The sequence below is a fragment of the Lissotriton vulgaris genome, chromosome 1_1 (genome assembly GCF_964263255.1).
Source record: "Lissotriton vulgaris chromosome 1_1, aLisVul1.2, whole genome shotgun sequence".
NCBI classification, from domain to species: domain Eukaryota; kingdom Metazoa; phylum Chordata; class Amphibia; order Caudata; family Salamandridae; genus Lissotriton; species Lissotriton vulgaris.
In genome coordinates this window covers 1,235,305,013-1,235,319,044 of record NC_141685.1, presented here as the reverse complement: position 1 = coordinate 1,235,319,044, position 14,032 = coordinate 1,235,305,013, and positions in this window count along the sequence as shown.

Below are 14,032 nucleotides of genomic sequence, written 5' to 3'. Positions count from 1 at the left end.
GAGTCACTCAAGCCCTTTGCACTTAAATCTCCATTTCAAAGGTGAGAAGGGGGCACAGTGGAGTCTGTAAATGCAAACAAACTCACAAGTGTGTGAACGTTCCCAGACTCTGAAGCCCGACCATGACAGGACCTACCCACTCCTCACCCCTTCCCTGAGGTTTACTGCGGCGTAATTTTAAGACCACAGTTTCTCGAGATTAACTACAGCAGGCAGGGGAGGCTTCAAAAGAGAGAGAGGGCGAAAGAAAGAGGGGAGGAGAGATGGAGAAGGAGAGAGGGGGTCGATAGAAAATAGAGGAAGGGAAGAGAGTGGGGCTGGTTCCAAGCGTTTTTGCCTGGGTTGCTTTTGGTTCTTGAGTCAGCCTCTGCTGCCAGATATCTTTTTGTGGGTACCTGAGGAAAGACATTTCTGGGATGCAAATGGAAATTTATGTCGATACATGGTTTTGAGATTTGGCACCATGCTGTTTCATGAAGAGGAAAGCTAAGCAATTGGAAGTTTCACAGATCAGAATGATAAGCCCTATCTTTCGGGACTAAATGCCAGCTTACAGACTTCCCGTGAAGAGCAGAGCCCATGTCAGATTTCACTGCGGCCATTGCTCAGATGAAAAGAAATTGACAGCTCACGCACTGCCGCTCCGGCAGTAACAAGCTGCAGGATGCGTCTGCTGCAATGCCCCATGGACCAGCGAGAATGGAGACAAGATTAAATCAAAGGGAGCTGGAGAAATGATTTTTTTTAAATGCCGAAGAGATGAAACAATTTGGAAAGCCGCTGCACCTTGTTAAACTAATTTACAGCCGAGATTTACATTCAGGTTGACATAGAAAGTTTGATTGCACTTAAAAGAGGCAGGCATGTTATAAGGGGTTTCATTTTGTTGCTGTTTTGCGCCTTAATTGAACGCCGCAGCTCTATAGGTTTTACCAGGCAGCAATCTGTGACCTTGCTTAATCTTAGAGAGCTAAATTGGCAACAACGAGGATGGCACAATGGCAGGGGCACCTTGGCTGTATTTAACTCGCAGGAGGAAAGAGGCTCTGAATTTCAGATACAATTGTCTAGCACAGGGACGGGGTGATGATACTGCCATTCAAGCATTACTGTTTGGCCTACAGGGCTGAGAATTTAACGAGCCTTCAGTCTCAGAAATGTGGCCTAAGGAAGCCATACTGCAGAAGTATGGTCCTAACGCAGCCTGAAAGTTTGCAAATCTTTTTTGGCACACACTCGATTCAATAGAAATATGACTGTAATCAGATCAGAGCATTACTGCGCATAAGGCTTGTCCTGAACACGCATAGCCTCATCCTCAAAGAGGCTTTTTTAACACAAACTTGTTTTTTTCTTCCCTAAATTAGAAATACTATATAGCATAAGTTAAAAAGCAAATAGGCATTTTCATCTTATAATTCTGTATACAACACATTGAGACCATCAATGGAAACAGTCAAAGAAAATATATCATGTCATAGCAAACACTTTCCATGTGTCATAGTACTAGCCTTAAAGAGTCTTTTAACAGCACCTGTTCTGGATGGTGCATTGATCAGCCTCAACCTCAGCAGTATCAGGGATTCTTGAACTCCTCACTATGCAAAGGGACTTTAGCAAACTTTGCAAATTTGCCTATTAATATTAAGGGAGAAGTAATCAGCTTTTCATCATTTGGACAAGCGGTGAAGGCTGGGATCAAGGCCTGCAATGGGCAGCAAATGACCATTTCAGCATTTGCATTCATAATGTGCCTGCACTACAACACTAATACTTTGTGACCTTGGGACGAACATACAGTGGTCATTGGGCACAGTGCCTCCCACCCTAGCATACACAAAGTTTAAACTCCTAAATATTGACAAAAATGGTTTCAAAGCACTTGTGCATACTAATGCGAATCACAACTGTGTACAATTCCTTTCACAAACCCGTATCCCGTGTGTTTTGCAAGCGTTCGTAATGTGTGCATTGTGGTTTGTATTTGTAAATACGAATTGTAAGGCTTTTTTTTAACTCCTACTTTGCTGTGCGTTTGTTAAGCCAGTTGCCCTGGCTTTGAGAACACCAAGCCTTTCGTGTGGGAGGTCTGGAATCAATAGGAAGAGAACATGGTGGCCGTGAGTTAAGCAGTTGTTTGCCGTGCCAGGGGAGCACTTCTGTTATTCCTGCTATGCCTCACTAAGTTACGCTAAATTATGCTAGGATCGCAGTATAATAATTAGCTACAACGGTTAAATATTCCTTCCTTGCTGGGTTTTTGGACTCGGGATGTGTTGGGAGGTACCGGTGGATTTTCCGCGTTGTCTCGTGGCTGCCTCTGCACTGAGGAGGGGACGGCGGTTTACGGGGGCTTGCTGGTGGTTCCGAGGTGATTCCTTCTGGAGGGCCTCCGGGTGTGGAGCTGGCAGAGCCAGCATCGGTCGCATGGAGATGGAGTCGGAGGCTTCGGGCGGCTGGAGGGGAGTCTGGAGAGCGGAGTGCCTGCCATGGCGATCGCAACGACGGTGAGCCGGTATGAACCTGCTGGAGCTACAGGAGATGAAGTGGTAGGAGAAGCAGCAACATGGGCACAAAATTTGGAGGGCTAGGAGTTTCAAGATAGGGGCAAGTGGGCCAAAGGGCTCCAGGACGGAAAATTGGTGGCCCCTGCACCTTATTGCCTGAGGCGAAAGAGTTTATCTAATGTATTAAAATCAGCCCAGAGCAGCAGCATTCCACGGGCGGCTAAAGAGGCTGAAGTAAAGTAGAGAAATCGAGCAAACTAATAAGATCCCCTAAAAATAAAAAACTCCCAAAAACAAAGTCTAGTAAAAAGTCTAAGAAGGGGGGGAAGTGTGTGAGTCCGAGACACAGGTGGCCAAAGGGGTATTGGAGGCACAGGCGACGCAGGAGCTTGGGGCAAGTGCTGTTTACCAAAGAGCAACAGACACTAATAAAGCACCTCCGCAAAGCAAGAAATTTCCTGGTGGGAAGTCTGTGGAAGGTATTGAAGACAGCTCCTCTCCATATCGAGTCTATAAGGGAAAGGGCACAAAAAATATAAAAAAGAAAGGCTTTTCCGCAGATTCTAAAGTGAGAGTAACACCTTCCTTGAGGTCCTACTTCAAAGTCCTCCCCCAAGTTTTGGATGTGGTGAAGCGGGGGGAGTCTCTTAGGGGAAGTCAAAGACAACCAGGCATTGGAAAGCCACTCTGCCTTTCTGCAAGTATGACAACGGAAAGCGCCCAGCTCTCGACTGCCCAATTATAGTTTGGTCAGTTCGCCTATTGCTGACGTCCCACTGCTTTCAGCTGGCTTATTGTTAAAACCTATAAGTTTACCAGTAATGGCTGCTCAACAATTGAGCACACAGTCCATTCATGCAAATGTCTCTGGCGCTTCAGATTTATCAGAGGGCAATAGGGTTGAGAGTTTAGACGGAACATTAAGGAGCACTGACAGTGTAGTCTCAGCTATCCCCTTCGATCCCGTCTCGACAAGAGTGATGTCTAAAGAACTGGAAGATAAATCCTCCTCAAGGAATTCTCTAGAATCGCTATTTCTTACCATGGATTCCGACATCAAAAAGGGGTTTGCAGTTTCCGAGTCAAATCAGGGTGAAAGTAGACTTTTTTGCGAATCCTTGGAAAAAAAGTTTGATATTTTAAGCTCTAGGACAGTAGCTTTAGAAAATTCCGTGGAGGACCTTAAAACCGATCTGGGTGCAGTTAAAGCAGACATTTCAATACTAAAAAAGGAAGAGGCTTCACTCCGAGATCGGGTTGAGACATTGGAAAATCACTACAGGCGCAATAATCTGCGCCTTTTGAAGGTACCGGAGGGTAAAGAGGGGGATGACCTTAAAGCCTTTATTATAACCCTCATAAAAGAAGCTGTGGGAGTTGAGGAGTCAGAGGAAGAGCTAAGGCGTGATATACAGAAGATCCACAGAGACCCCTTTAGGAGACATCGAACAGAACTAATCCGAGGAAAACCTTAGTAAATGTCCTTACCTTCGAACTGAAAGAGAAGATTCTAACTGCTGCTCTGAAACTGAAGTCTATGAAAGCGAGAGACTTCACCTTCGAGATTAGGTCAGACCTCTCGCGAGTTACTCTAGATCGGCAGTGGGAATTGGGAAAAAAGATGGAAGACTTTAAGACATTAGGAGTCTGGGTGCAACTGTTCAGCTTAAATTCCGGGACCAATTGAAAATTATGCATAATAATAAGATGCATAAAGTGCAAACAGTACAGGAGGCGGAGGATCTACTTGAGAACTCAAAGACCTAAAAAACTCAATTTTATCTTAGGAGGCACCTGTCTACAAAAGGGATCCGCTGAAATTCATCGATTAGAGCTTGGGCAGGAAGTTAGAAGGGTGGAAATTATCAAGGTGAAGGTACTATATCAGTTACTATATTAGTATCCATCAAGGTTAAGGAATTATGGGGGTCATTAGAATTGCGGTTTTTCCGCATCCTCCGGGCTGGCGGAAGTGTCCGCCGGCCCGGAGGATGCGGAAAAACCGCTGCCGAGGCTTCAAAGACCCCCGCCAGATTAGGATGGCTGGGGGGTCAGGAAGACCGTCCGCCGCTTTTCCGCCGTGGTCGACATACCACTGCGGCGGAAAAGCTCTAATATGGAGGCGGTGTCTAACAGACACCGCCAGCCATATTAGGATGGGGTAAACAAATGCCTTTCAGCGGCGGCTTCTCTGCCGTGGAAAGGCATACAGTGATTTCTTTGGGGGCCCGTTGCGGGCCCCCAGGGTGACGGGGGTGGGGGGTGCACATGGGGGTGTACCTATGGTACCCCCCTGCATTTGTGTGCATGAAGCGGCAGGCACCGTGCGGTGCCTGCCGCTTTGTGCATGCAAATTCCAAGCATGCATGTTTAACCTTGCGGGGGTGCTGCTCCAAGCAGCACCCGCCGCAATGTTAATTATTGAGTATGTGACCGCCAGGGTGGCGGTCACATCCTAATTGCACTGGAGGGACCGCCGCTGCTCCTGCGGATGGTCCCTCCTCCTCTGGGGTGGCGGACGGACGCAGGTCCGTCCGCCATCCTAATGTGCACCTATATTAGTTAACTCACTAGGGTAGGCACACTAGTAGAAAATGGAGAAATTAAACTTTCAAGACACAGATTATCCATTCAGTGGAGCATAGCACTAACATTAAGTAAAAAATGGGTTTGAGCAGGAGTTCCTGGCAGGCAGAACCTGGTCTTTGTCCAGGTAAATTGGGGCAAGGTTCTCCAGGGAGGATTGGGGGGGCTTTTTGGGGTGTGAGGGTGTAGCATGCGTGGGAAAGCAGATGGGAAAAAAAGAAAATCCTCTTTCGTCTTTTAACCTCATGTTGTTTTATTTTATGTTGTTCTTGGTGTGGTGTTAATGCTTTATGGGTTGAGGCAAAGTATAAGTGCTGGCCTTTTAACCTGCAATGAGATTGTTAAACTGCATTTCTTGGAAAGTAGATGGCCTCCGAGTTAAGAGCAGGAGAGAAAAAATCTTCCAATATTTGAATGACTCACCTGCACATATAATTATTCTGCAAGAGACCCACATTACCAGAGAAGAAACTATGAAAATGTGTGGGAAACTTAGGTGGGTAGAGCACTGTCTTTGTTCCGATCAAATGGCTAATATTAGGGGAGTCGCCTTTCTAATTAAAAAGCAAGCAGAAATTAGCCTTCTAAATGTTTTGACTGATGCCATTGAGAGATGGGTCATAGCCAATATCTCTGTAGAAAGTAGGTCCCTCACAATAGTTGGGTACTACGGCCCAAATCAAGATGACCCCTCAATTTTGAAAATTATCTTCTCTAATTTGTTTGGGGGTTTCCCGATATGTTAATCTTTGCAGGGGACTTTAATATAGTGCTGGATCCTATACTTGATAAATCCCCAAGCAGTAGGGTAAATCTCCCCTCTAAGTCTAGAGCGTTTCTAAAATCCATTATGAGACAAAATGCGCTGGTTGACATCTGAAGGGAGAGGGCGGGTACCCAAGTGGGGGTGTCTTTTTAAAACAAAAAATGCAGACACAAATCCAGGATTGATTACATTTTAATAAGTAACGATTTTAGAGGTAATATCCAAAACATAGGTTATTCAACCCCTCACCTATCAGGTCGTGCGGCAATTTGGATGGACTTAAAATTAGCAAGGGATGATCAGCAAAGGGTTTGGTCATTTGACCGTACACTTCTTTTAGATGAGGTTGAAACTGGCTATTTGTCTCAGGAGATTACATTTTTTTGTAAATAATAACATCGGCTCAGCTGACTCTATGGTGGTCTGGGCCCCTTTTAAAGCATTTTTGAGGGGTCTAGTCACAAATAGGATGTCGTATCAAAACAGACAGTATAGGAGGGAAATCTCATCTATTGAGAGACAAATGAAGGAGACGGAAAATAAGATTAATAAAGAAACAGATCAAGAAAAAAGTCAGCCATTAATAGCAAATTTAGACTCCTTGAAAGTCAATTTAGAAAGTATAGTTCAAGATAGAGTATCTAGAAGATGGGAGGTGAGCAAACTTGCTAATGTTGAGTACGGTGGGGGGGCAGGGAGGCTACTAGCCTAGAAGGCCAAAACCGACAGAGTGCGTAATTTGATTAAACAAATAGATGACGCAAATATTAAAACTAGGGCTCCCAGTTTTCTGTTTTTACTGATGTTTACAGATATATACAGACAGAAAACTATTAATTTTCCTGTCTGTATTTATTTTTAAATACAGAAAAATACGGAATATCGGTCTTCTGAGATGGTTGTTTTCTAGTGTGAATCATGAGCGCCAAGTCAGTAGGTGTACAGATTGAGAGGAAGGGTAGATGAAAAAAACAATAGATTTCTTATTTAAGTGTAATTAAGTGCAGATCTCCAGTTATAATGTTATTCTACAATGCAAGCATTTTCAGCTAAAGCAATTGCACTGTATACTGCATAAACCTCTGGACATTAAAATCAATTGGCATTCAATTAGTCAAATAAATGTGGAAAAATAACAATTGCAGCTTTATTTATACAGAAAACATAAGATAAAAATGGATAAATACTGAAAAAATGAGCAAAAAATAAATATGGATAAATACAGACGGAAATGTCAAAAAAATAAATACCATAAATCCGGGAGCCTTAATTAAAACTAATAACGAAGACGAGATTGGAGATGCTTTTCGCACCTTTTTTAAGGATTTGTATGAGGAAGATAATAGTGTAATGATAACATCAGCTGCAGACTGGTTAAAACTGATTCATTTGCCAGCGTTGGATCTAATCTAATGAGAGAAACTAGAGGAGGACATATCTTATCAGGAAGTTAAGAAGGCTCTTCTAGTCTGTAAAGCAGGTAAGGCGGCAGGGCCAGATGGCCTTCCGTCCGAGGTGTATAAATCCCTGGGCGAGGTGATAATACCTTTTAAGAAAATCTTGATAGAAGGAGTTAAACCACCGACCTCTTGGGGAGAGGCAAATATTATCCTGATTTTAAAACCTGAAAAACCAGCTATGAAGTGTGGATAGTACCGACTTATTTCACTCCTCAATTCAGATTATAAGGATTTTACAAAGATTCTGGCTGACAGGCTGGGTGCAGTTGCAGGTGATATTCTGCATATTGACCAGAAGGGTTTCATTGAAGGCAGGAACCTCTTTGATCTTACGCACGATCTAATAGGTGGGATAGACTTTGCCTCAAATGTTTTCCTTCCGTTGGCAGTTTTGACACTAGATGCAACAAAAGCCTTTGATAGGGTTAATTGGAATTACCTAGCTGCCATATTGGAGAAACTGAATGTTGGCCAAAAATTCCATCAAACTATTAGCCTCATTTATAGTGACCCCTCGGCAAGGCTGGAGGTTAATGGTAAATTTACTAAATCCTTTGATATCAAGAGAGGTACTCGACAGGGCTGCCCCCTCTCTCCTCTCCTCTTTGATTTGTACATCGAGCTGTTTGCTCTGCGTCTCAGGAAGGAGACAGCTAATCTACCTTTTAAGAGCGGGACATGGGAGAGAAAGGTAGTCCTGTACGCAGACGATATTCCTATCCTTTTGTCAGACCTAGAGGCCTCTTTTCCTCAAGTAATCAGGTTAGCCAAATAATTTGGTTGAGTCTCAGGTTATGAGATTAATGCGGATAAAACTGACATCCTGACCTGGACCCTGCCAAGGGGAAAAAACAAGACCAAGGATGAGATGAGGTACCTGGGAGTCAAAATTGTACCTAATATAGATAAAATCTCCTGACCACCTCAAAGGAAAGTCAAAATGTAATGAGATCTTGGGCCCACCTTCCTTTAACTATTCTAGGTAGAGCCAATATGATTAAAGAGACAATTCTTCCGAAGGTTACATTCCTTTTTAACACCATACCGCTACATTTAGATACATCAATAATTGACAGATTTCAGCAAGCAATCAACTCTTTTTTCTGGGCGTATAAAGCAACCTGGATTTCCTGGAAAAAGACGCAGAAGGAAAAAAGGGCGGTCTTGAGCTACCAGACACAGTATTACGCATGGGCGTTTCAATGAACCCACTCGAGAATGTTGCTGAAATCTCCAGATCTTTCAGCAAGAGGGAAGATTTTTAAAGCCATGTTAGATCAAGCCGGGCTTCTGTATGAAGACTTTCTTTTTAAATATGGCGACAAAAGGTTTTTTAAGAAAGTAAGGCTGAAGGTTTTAAGGGGCACTGCGCAATTATGGGCCAGACTTAGAGCAGTGACTGGTATTGAATATCATTCAAGGTTAGCCCCACCGTGGGACAGCCCGGGGTCACCAGGTTGCCTAAAAGATGCATTGGCTATACCCTTACAAGCAGCAGGGCTACTAACATGGGGTGACTTAACTGAAGAGGGCTCTCATCTATCTTGTGTAACTCTTAGCGAGAAATTGGTTGATGGCATGTCCAGATTTAAATATTTACAATTAAAAAGCTGTTTGGGAAATCAAAAATTATCAATAGGGCAGGGAAATGCCCTAGAAGAACATCTGGTAAAAAAAGTTGCCGGGTAGAAAGGAGGTGTCATCTTTTTATTGGGCAATTGAGGAGGCCATAGATGTGGATTTTAGACTGACAGGAGAACTATGGGAGGAAGCGATTCTGGAGGTAGATTGGGCTGAGCTTTGCCAAACATCTTATGGGACTTTGTTTACAACTCTGAAACAAGCATGGCTGAGACAAAATCACTATTTCACCACTCATAGGTGAAGGACTGGGTTCTTTAAGACCCAGCGGTGCCAGGGCACAACACCTGAAACCTTCGTGGGTAACCTGCTCCGGCGTACGAATGACAGAGACACGGGACACTTCCTTCGGCGTCAAAGATTCAAGGTTTATTTGCTGCAGGGAACACAGATATCACGACAAGTACAACTCGTGCAACTTGGGGAGACTGCTTCAAATTGGTTCTGTGGATCGCTCCTTTTATACAGTTTTTACCCATAGGACAACATGGTACACAAAGGTTTACAACCCGGTTCCCACCATTATCCCCCAGAGGGGTCGCTTTGGTCACTTTGATACACATAAGGTCCGGAACATAAGTGCGGAAACATTTGGCGGTTCCCAACTGTAAAAACCCATCTTCCCAACATTAGTGCATTCCAATCGGCAGTAAAACAGATCGAAATAGGAACAAAGACAGGTGCAGAGGAAGACGGAGACAGTGGGGAGATCGGAAAGGGTGTAAAAGGGGAGGTATCGGGAAACATGAGATACAGGCATCAAAGGGACGTGCCTAATGAGATGCACGGCTGAGACAATAAACCGGCACGGCGAGATGAGCCTCGAGCGGGGACATCTGCCTTACAGTATCATCCCCCTCGTCATAAAGACACTTACAAAGGACATGTGTCTTCCGCAAATATCTTGGGAGTCCCAGGGTCGCGAAGCGGACAGCGTCCGTTCGCTGGCTACTTGAGGGCAAGAGACAAAATGGATGCCGTATCTAAGATGGAACCCGTGGGTACAGATGAAAAACCCACATAACAAACGAACGGTTTGAGTTAGCACGGCGAAACTGCGCACACTTACTAAACTCGTCATTTGCGGTTCATAGATACCAGACTCGACCATATTCGTGCGAGTCGAAAACACCACTTACAATTGTCACGGAACCTCAGACGCTCCTTTTGCCCTCATGTAGGCAAGCACTAGTCGGAATCATATTCGATATTCATCAGACCATCGAGATGTTGTTGTAGCATAGCTCTGTCCAACCGAGTCCCCTTGGTAACAGGTGGCTGTCTCATACACGTTGTAGCACAGAGGCCACATAAGGCAGGACCGCACTGCACACAAAGGCAACACGTGAACAGGAACACCACAATGACTCCGATGATCATCAGAATCTTCCAACCCCAAGTCGACATCAGGCCCCAAAACCATCCAAGTATCGTCCAATCCCCTACATCCACGTGTATGGATTCGGAGATCTTATGCAACTTCGAGATGGCTTGATAGACAGTCGGAGCGTTATCAGGAATGAAAATGCAGCAGCTCGAATGGATCACCTTACATACCCCACCTCGATCTGCTAAGATGACATCTAAAACCATACGGTTTTGTAACGTCATAAGTCTATCCGCCTGAAGTTCAGTGGTGATATTACCAAGGGCACTGGCAGTAATATTAGCAGTCGATTCTACCACTCGAGTCAACTGTCTCAGGTTCCTACTATTAACCATAGGTCCCCAAAAACGGGAGGAAACCCTTGAAAAAGTCTCCTGCCTCTTGACCGGCAGTATCCTCTTCGCTAATTACGCCTCGCACAACTCTAGTCTTATGATAATCGGCATCTACAGTGAACGTCGGAGGCAACAGATTTGCAATGAAGCATGAGCCCATGAAGTCAGCGGGCAACCATGCGTATGCACGATCATGACAGATAAAGTATGTACCCTTGGCAGCCAGAAACACAGGGGACGAGAACATCGGCAGAATGTAATTTTCAGTGCAAGCACTCGCTCCAAGTCGGGCTTGCGATCTTCGGCCACGACCCATGAGACAAAAATTACCAATGTGGGGTACGACCCATATCGGAGGCGAGCTTTTAAGCTGCTTTTCACTGGTGAACACACTATATTCGCCTCTACTTAGGACCCTATAGGCTTGTACCTCTTCTTCGGGAATAAGCGAGGGATCATAGATATCGCTATCTAGGTCCTCTATTGCTATCGACAAAGGTTTTTGATACGAGGTAGGACCAGAGTAGGGGGAACGTGGTTCTCGAATGGGGTGGAAACCCAGTGCGCTTCGAAACATTGTCTGAAATGCTCGAGCAGACCCTTGGGAACTATACGGTAACACCAGATATGGAATTCCCTTATCCGTAGTATGTGGCATCAACCCACACACCCAACAATTAGTAGTGTTAACCACTAACTGATGTTGATGAAGGAGCTGAATAAAGGAATTGTTGCGGAATTCTGCACGTCTAGCCTGTTCGTGTTCGGGTAAGATATGAAAGGAATGAGGAGAAGCAGTGGAGGTAGGTTTAGGGTCAGGAGTAGGAGTAGGTATGGCAGAAGGTAAGAAGTAAAACATCGTGTAATACACCCCACCCGCCAATAATGCAGAAGCAGTCAAAAACAATACAAATATTTGGAATATAAAACATTTGGTACGACTGAGTTGCTGCAGCTTGAATCTATGAGCATGAGCTCCTTCCAAATCCTTCAACTTCGAGAATGCCATTCCCTACGACCGTCCGCAACGTTTCTTGATGCACTTCGTTCTGTGTAGCAATAGTCAATCCCTAGGAGTTCCCAGGAACCGACGGCCTTTAACCTAGCGTCAAGACCTACTATCCAGAAGGAAGTACGCGCGCGGCCCTACGGCCTTTAATGCACAATATATATGTATGCAAAAACAATGTCTCTCAGCTGTGGAAGCAAAAAGTGTAAGGAACGAAGCTCAATGAATATGTACAAAATAATTACAATGGTACGAATGTTCAAAACTGATCACGGAAAACGGGATAATGCAGTTGTCAATACAGCAAAGCAGGATCTTTTATTAGTCTTTAGTGCTAGATCGCAAAAAGTATCGAGTTTTCCCAGGACGTGTCTGTTCGTCAAACAAAGGATCCGTTGAAGGGACAGCGTCCTGTTGATCAGCTGAATGTTTTGGTCTTGAGTCTTTTGCTGACAATTGTTCAACAGTGTCTCTCTGCTGCACTGAGGATTCTCCGACAGGTTGTGCGTCGCTAAAAGGTACAAACGCCGGCAATCCTTCGGTTTCAGTTGATGCAATGCCTTTCCTCACCCACGAGTCTGCTGGCAATGGGATGGGGACTTTCTTTGTGTGGGTGGCGTGCACCCAATTCTTCCGCCCCTCAAGACGAACTGCAGTTCTCGTGGCAAGGAGGACCTGGTAGGGTCCGGTGAACCTCGGGTCCAAGTTGTTCTTGCGCGAAAAGTTCCGCGTCACCACCCAATCTCCGGGCTGGAGCTGGTGGCCTGGACCCTCCGTCTGCGTCGGCAATGCTTCGTGAACCTGTTGGTGAATTAACCTCAGTTTAGCAGTCAAGTCATGAAGATAATCGATCAACATTGGGTACTCAAGATCACAGAAAATACCTGGCCTTGGAACCCCCCACACATTCGCAGGACGACCGAACACTATTTCATAGGGACTAAGCCCTACTCGGGAGTGTACAGTCGCCCTAGTTGACAGTAATGCTAAAGGTAAAGCGTCAGGCCACGAAAGACCAGTCGTAGCCTGAATCTTCGCTAGCTTTAGTTTAAGGGCGCCGTTATACCCTTCAACCAAACCAGCTGACTGGGGATGATTGGCGCTGTGGAATTTCTGATTAATTCCAAGGCCCTTACACACACTCTTCATCACACTACCCACAAACTCACTTCCGTTATCTGACCACACGACTCTAGGCATGCCATACCGAGGAAAGTATTCCTTCAGTAGGATTTTCGCAGTAGACAAAGCAGTATTGTCTTTGAGAGGATAAGCCTCGATCCATCGGGAGAATGCGCAAACCACAACTAAAACGTATTTCAGGTTATTGCATCGCTCCATATGGATGAAGTCCAATTGAATCACCTCAAAGGGACATGAAGGGGGAGCAAAACTGCCAGGAGGAGTTGGGGTTCCCTTGCCAGGATTGTACATCATGCACACCATACAATTCTTAACCAAGCGTTCAGCACATTTCGTAATACCATCATTCTTCCACACAGGAGACAGCAATTTGCAAATACCTTTTGCGCTAATATGTGCTAACCCATGCGCCATTGTCACAACGGCCAGCACATACGCATCCGGTAACATCCATCTTTTCTGATCAGACAAATCAATCCAACAACCATTTGCATCCAACTTTCCCGTACTTTCTTTCCCACTTCGTCTTTTCAGTGTCGGTGGCCTCATTCTGAATTGCTTTCACACTCTTGATAGTGTCCTCACACATACTCGATTCTGTAGGCCACCTAACCGAACTCGTCACATACATTCGAGTGCTAAGGTTCCGGGCAGTCTCCTTAGCAGTCTCATCCGCAAACGCATTACCTCGACCAACATCATCCGTCACCTTACGATGCGCACTACATTTAACAATCGCTACTTGCTTAGGCAACGTCAGTGCATCCAAAAGATCATTCACAAGCTGGCCATGCTGAATCTTCGTACCATGCGACGTCAAGAAACCTCTCTCTCTCCACAATCGTCCAAAACTATGTGCGACGCCAAATGCATATTGGCTGTCGGTAAACACATTCACACGTTTCCCTTTCGCTAACACACACGCTCTAGTGAGAGCGATCAGCTCTGCAGCTTGGGCAGAATTCTGATTTAATCTTGCAGTCTCAACAACAGTATTCAACGTTACAACAGCATAAGCAGTAGTCACATCGCCATTCGGCAACTTAAAACATGACCCATCCACATACAGTGTACCATCCGGATCTTCCAATGGGGTGTTTTTAAGGTCCACTCGACCTTTTGTTTCTTCTTCAGTCCTCAAGTAACAATCATGTTCTGCTACTTCATCTGACTCTGTGCTAATTGGTAACAAAGTTGC